This window comes from Orycteropus afer, unplaced genomic scaffold (assembly GCF_000298275.1).
Source record: "Orycteropus afer afer isolate SDZICR_OR568_19922 unplaced genomic scaffold, OryAfe1.0 scaffold00107, whole genome shotgun sequence".
Lineage (NCBI taxonomy): Eukaryota > Metazoa > Chordata > Mammalia > Tubulidentata > Orycteropodidae > Orycteropus > Orycteropus afer.
Window position 1 is genome coordinate 6,696,769 of NW_006921694.1, and position 6,435 is coordinate 6,703,203.

A 6,435-nucleotide genomic window follows, 5' to 3' on the forward strand; every position below is an offset into this window, starting at 1 on the left:
TTAGAGCAGCACTAGAGAACCAAAACAGTGGGTCCAAGGGGATCAGAGTCCTTATCAGAGGGAGACAGGAAGATCAGAGTCAGAGAAGGCAATGTGATGGTGGAAGCAGAGGTCAGAGTGATGCAGGGCCACAAGTCAAGGAATGTGACAGCCTCTAGAAACTAGAAAAGACAAGGAAATGGATTCTCCCCTAGAGCCTCCTGAAGGGATATCAACCTGCCAACACCTTGGTTTTAGCCCAGTGAAACTGATTTTGGACTTCTAATCATTAGAGCTAGAAGATAATGCTGTGGTATGTTAAGCACTAACTTTGTGGTCACTGTTACAGCAGCAATCAGAAACTAATACAGCACCATACACCAATATGAAAATTCAAGATACCAAGCAAAAACTTCCAGTGAGAAAAAACAGGTTACATACAAAAGTACAGGAACCAAATTGGCATCAGATTTCTCAAAAGCAACATTTGAATGCAAGAGATAATGGGATGTTACTTTAAAAATTCTAACTAATATTATGTTCAGCTGAGAAAATCAGTATCTAGCCAAACCATTAATCATTTATGAAGGTGAAATGAAGATACTTGCAGACACAAAAAGCCTCAAATAATTTACTTCCTATGCAACTTTGCTGGGAAACTACTAGAAAATGTGCTTCAGGAAATAAAGCAAGAAAGAGTAAGACACAGAATTCACAGAATAGGGTAAAGGAAGTCTCAGAAATGACAGAACAGAGATCTCTAGGAGAGAATTTCCAGTTGTATCTGAACTTTTTGAGCACTTAAGAACTATTTTGTTTGTTTAATATTGCATCCCCGGGAACTAGAACAGTACCTGAGAAACAGTAAGCATCCAATGGTATTTACTGAGTGATCAAATAAAAGTAGAATATAACACTGGCAGGTGTTATGGATTGAATTGTGTCCCCCAAAAATATATGTATCCACTTGGCTGTGCCATGATTCTCAGAGGTTTGGCAGTTATGTGTAATTTGGCAGTTATATAATGATGTAACCACCATCCATGACATGATCTGAAATGATCAGCCAATCAGTTGTAAGATGATTAGGGTGGGATGAAACACCCTTACTCAGTCACAGCCCTGATGCGATGTAAGGGGCATTTCCCTGGGATGTGGCCTGAATCACTTTCTATCTTACAAGAGATTAAAGGAGAGAGAAGTGAGCACAGAAGGAGGAACTTTACTGCCACCAACCACCAAAACAGAAGAGCTGAACCCAGGGTCTCTGCACTGAGAAACTCCCAGACCCAGGGGAAGACTGATGGCAATGAACTTCCTCCAGAGCTGACAGAGACAGAAAGCCTTCTTCCAGAATTGGTACCCTGAATTTGGACTTCTAGCCTCCTACACTGTTATAGAATAAATTTCTGTTTGTTAAAGCCATCCACTTGTGGTATTTCTATTATAGCAGTACTACATAACAAAAAGCTGGACAATGAATAAGAGTGGATGAAGAAGAACAGTTGATGCTTTTGAGTCGTGTTGGTGAAGAATATTGAAGGTAGCATGGACTGCCAGAAGAACGAACAAATTTGTCCTGGAACAAGTGCAGCCAGAAAACTTCTTGGAACAATAGTGGCCAGACTTCGTCTCACCTGCTTTGGTCATATGTTCAGAAGGGACCATTCCCTGGAAAAAGATATCATGCTTGGTAAAGTGAAGGGAGGGTCAGCAAAAAAGGGGAAGGCCCGCAACAAGATGGGCTGACACAGTGGCTGCAACTATGGGTTCAGGTATAGCAGGGTGTGAGGACCAGGCAGTATTTTGTTCAGTTGTACACAGGGTCTCTATGAGTCAGAGATGACTTGACAGCACCTAACAACAGCAACAGATAACAAGACAGTAAACACTGACAAAAATGCTGAAGACTGTGGAAGAAATTAAGAACAGATATATAAAAAACTTTAAAATATGAACAATCTCAGCAATCATCACAGGAATAATCAAAAGTTGCATATGAAAGGAAATACAATGACTATTTGGTTCTGCAGAGGATAATATTTTTATAGTTATTTGAAGTAAACATTGATTTTAACGTAACTAAAATTATGCTGAGATAATCAGGAGAGAGGAAGAGGGAATTGTGAGAGAGAGCTAAATCCTTGTGTATCATAACAGGAAGCCATTGAATAATGTTTCGAAGTGACAAATCATAAGAGGACAAATAGGCATATTTTTCAGAAACCTGGAAGTAAAAACCAGAAATACAATAGCTAAAAGAGTTGAAAGAAGCTGCCTCCTGGAGTGGGCAGGGGCTGTGGGAGAAGCAGTGGGACAAACATTTATGGGACAGGTGTTTATCCTTATATAAGCCTTTTAATATTATTTATAATATTTAAAAAAACATGCTTATATCATTTTGGTTGAAAAAAAGTCCTTTAAGCTCAAAACACCTTTCAAGGTAACATTCTTCACGTACAGTAGGAAAAGATTACATGTTGGTTCCACTGCATTGGCAGGATTTGGTAGGTATTCAGTACCAATAAATAATTCTAGAATGAATGAAGCCCGAAATCCTAGAGGGCATTGCTGTCAAATTGCATTTGAGACTCAAAATACTTAAACTTCCTTTTTCAAGGAAATAATTTTTCAACTTTGAAATCTACAGAGAAAATTTTCTCTGGCATACTAGTTATCTGCTTCCTTCCCTCTGGCTTCTTGACAGATTTCAAGGCTTTTGAACCTTGCTGAAAGATGGCAACGAAAATCCACTGGCCAGCTGAGGTTGAGAGATGGTACAGAAATCTACTCATCTAGCTGTGATATGGGAGCACTGGCGGCGTAGTGCTTAAGGCATTTGACTGCTAACCAGAAGGCTGGCAGTTCAAACCCACCAGCCACTCCTTAGAAGGAAGGTTGGGCAATCTACTTCCATAGTGATACCACCTCAGAAACCCAAGAAGCAGTCGCTATGAGTCAGATCCGACTTGACGGCAGTTGAGTTTGGTGAGCTGTGATACGTTATAAAGAGGAGAAGTTTATCTGGGAGGATGGGTGGGTAAATTATTATTATTTGTCCTCTGACTAAGGCTTCAGAGGACAACTATTCATTAGGATTAAAGGACAGAGAGAACATAGGAATGACAAGCAGGACACTAAGGTTTCTCATTCTCAGCACAACTGGCATTTTGGTGTCCTATGCATTGTGGGATGTTTAAAAGCATTCCTGGCTTCTACCCCCTAGAGGCCAGTAGCACAACCCCCAGTTGCGACAACCAAAAATATATTTAATCATTGCCAAACGTGTCCTGGAGGGCAAAGTCCTGCCTGGGTTAGAAATACTGGCCTGTATGATTAGTAGAAAATTTAGGTAAAATTTAAATGAGGTCAAAGAGAAGGTCAAGCCTTCTGACACTGAAGTGAAAGACCTGGAGCCATGAAGAGCTACGGCAAAAATCTTGTTAGTAAATCAGAAAGCAAATGGAGAAAGAAACAAAAAGCCCTGGATCTTGAAATTATGAGTCCCTTTAAAAATATCTGTCGATAAATGAAGCAATTCAAACCACAGCTACGTTCACCCCTCCAAACACCCACTCTAAATGGAAATAGAAAGTTACCTGAAAACATTATTCAAAATTTCATACTCCGCTTATGTCTCTTCTCTCCCTGGATGAGTCTTCTGTCAGACAGCTGTCAGTTCCTACTGAAGAAAATCAAAGCTATTCACAGTCACATAAACACCAATAATTTGTTTATTATTTCCTTACATATATCCTTCCCATTTGAAGTCTAGATTTTTAATCCCTTTTTAAAGAAATCCCCACAGTGTTTGTTCAGTTAATCATATTTCACTGATTATGAATCTGTAAGGAAGCCTGGATGGATTCCTGGTGGCACAGTGGTTAAAGTGCTCAGCTTCTAACTGAAAGGTCAGTGGTTGGAATCCACCAGACACTTTGCAGGAGAAAGATGTGGCTGGCAGTCTGTTTCTGTAAAGATCTATATTTGTTGTTGTTGTTATGTGCCGTCGAGTCAAACCCGACTCATAGCGACCCCTCCTTGGGTTTCCGAGGCAGTATCACTACGGAAGTAGGATTGCCCAACCTTGGAAATCCTATGGGGGCAGTTCTACTCTGTTCTACAGGGTCACTATGAGTCACTCAATGGCGATAGGTTAAAGGTATCTGGAGTGGATCCTGTACACAGCAATCCTGGGTATGTTTGCAGGACAGAGCCTGCTTAGGAAAGAATGCTGGGATTGGAAGGCCCTCAGCATTCACCTGTTCCAGTCTCCCTTTTGTGCAGATAAGGAAGCTGAGGCGGGAAAGCTACAGGAACTCCTCCGAAGTCATTCTTCTTCTCCAAAGTCAATTGCTTGTCAGGACTTAATTAGATGTTTCTGTGTTTATTTTAATGCTTCTTGGATGGCCAAGTTCCCACACAGTAGGGCTCTTTTTTGAGTGCCTGATTTGTGTGGCATCTGACATAGCAGTGCCAAACAGGCTGAGGTGCTTTAAAAGCCACTTTGGACTTTCCTGTGACTTTTTCTCCCCATCTCACCCCACTCACAGCTTTCCTTTCATTAGGAGAGAAAAGTGATTGCTTTTGGGCCTCTTACTCCATCTCCAAATAGGATCCATGCTCTCTCCCATAAAAGTAGTTGTCTGGCTATAGTAGGGGAGGGGAGAAAAGGGGATGGACATTAACAAATGGGTTTGAAGCTCCACATTCAGCCTGTCCCTGTCCTTTTGCTCCCCACAGAAGGGCCAAGATGTGCTTAGAGGAGGCAGCAGGGTATGCATGAGAGAAACCTGGATTCTGTGTCTTTCCCAGTTACCCACCTTTGGGAAGTCATTCCTCTCATCTTAATTTCAGTTTCCTCATCCCAAAAGGGTTATAATATCTACTTGACAGGATGACTGTAAGGGTTAATAAAGCTAATCATGTAATGATCTTGCCACTTATGAATTCAATAAATATTAGTTTCTAAACATGCATCACTAAATACAGGTACTTGTGAATTACTCTGGGTGATTGAGTCTGAAAATGGGAAGTCAAGCGCCCTATACTGATGGGTTCTTCATTTTTTTGTGGGCATAAGAATCACATAGGGGGCTTGTCAAAAATAAGATTCCAGGCTCCACTCCCAAATAGTCAATAGGGGGGTGCTTCCTACACTCACTTGGAGAAACTCTATGGCAAACTTAGTTACAAACTCTTCATTCCCCCTTTCTCTTTGCTATCCACCCCTGCATCAGACTCACAGTGGGCTATCTCCATCACTGCATCCAGTGGTTTGACTCTTAACTTCCCAGCAGGAGCCAAGGTCAGAGATGGCTGCCACAACCTAGAGAGAGGTAAAGGGAATGGTCCCAGAGAAGAGTACAGCCTTGATTTACAATGGGCCAGGCACAACAGGCTTCTTATCCTACCCTTCCCAGACAGGTCTGAAAAAATCCGATTCTTGGTGGACATCCCAAGGCCAGGATGCCAAGGCCAGCTGCACCCTGCATGAGGCAAACCTATCTGCCACAAGCAAAATGTGTGTCTCCTCCCTACACAAGAAAAGAGGCAAGGCCAGAACAAAAGATGCATCTGAGATTGTCCCAGGAAATGAAATGATTTACCAGGAAAAGTATTCTTCTCTGGTACTGGTTTGTAAGAAATATTTAGCAACTACCCAAGGAGAGGAGTAGCTGGCAACTACTATATTTGGGTATATATTACCCACATATATACAAAAAGGTCTGGCTATATTCTCCCAGTTGCTTCAGCTGTCCCCCAGGCCTCTGAAGCTGTGACGTGGGCTATTTAAACCTTTACCTCTCCCAGCAGACCCCTCCTCCCAACACACACAAACACACAAACCCACACCTCCAAGTATCCGAGAGCATAAAGTGACGGGGATTTCCAAGGTGTTGAGGATGCTGGCTGGCAGCATCTCCCCGGTCCCTGCCGGTTCGCAAATTGAGCTTGTTTCCTCAGTTTTTTTTCCTAGCGCGGGAGGGAGCAAGCCCCAGGTTCTGTCGGAGAAGGGCAAAGGAAGGTGACTGGGGCGACAGTGCTAGGGCGCCGATGGGGGCGGGGTGCGCGTTTCGTCGCCTAGTCTCTGAACCAGAGGAGGCAGCAGGCAGGTAGAGGTAAACGCCCTCCCCAAAAAAAGGTTTCTGCCCAGTACCGTTGGGGAGCGGTCTCCTCGTCGGCCGACCTTCCAGAGGACGCGGCCCTCCTTTAGGGAGACCGCAGGGGCCCCTCTGCGCCGTGGCTCTACTGTAAGGGGTCCGGGATCCTGGCGCCAAGGCTGTGCGTGCTCGAGAGGCGCGGGGCGCGGGGCCAGGACTACCCGACCCTGTGTGTTTCCCATTTCTCTAGCCAGTGGCTGTAAACGCTCCACAGCCTCCAGCTCGCCCCTGCTGGCCCTCCCGCCGCCGAGCCGCGGAAAGCATCTGCGGAGACGCCAGGCGGAGAAGAAGG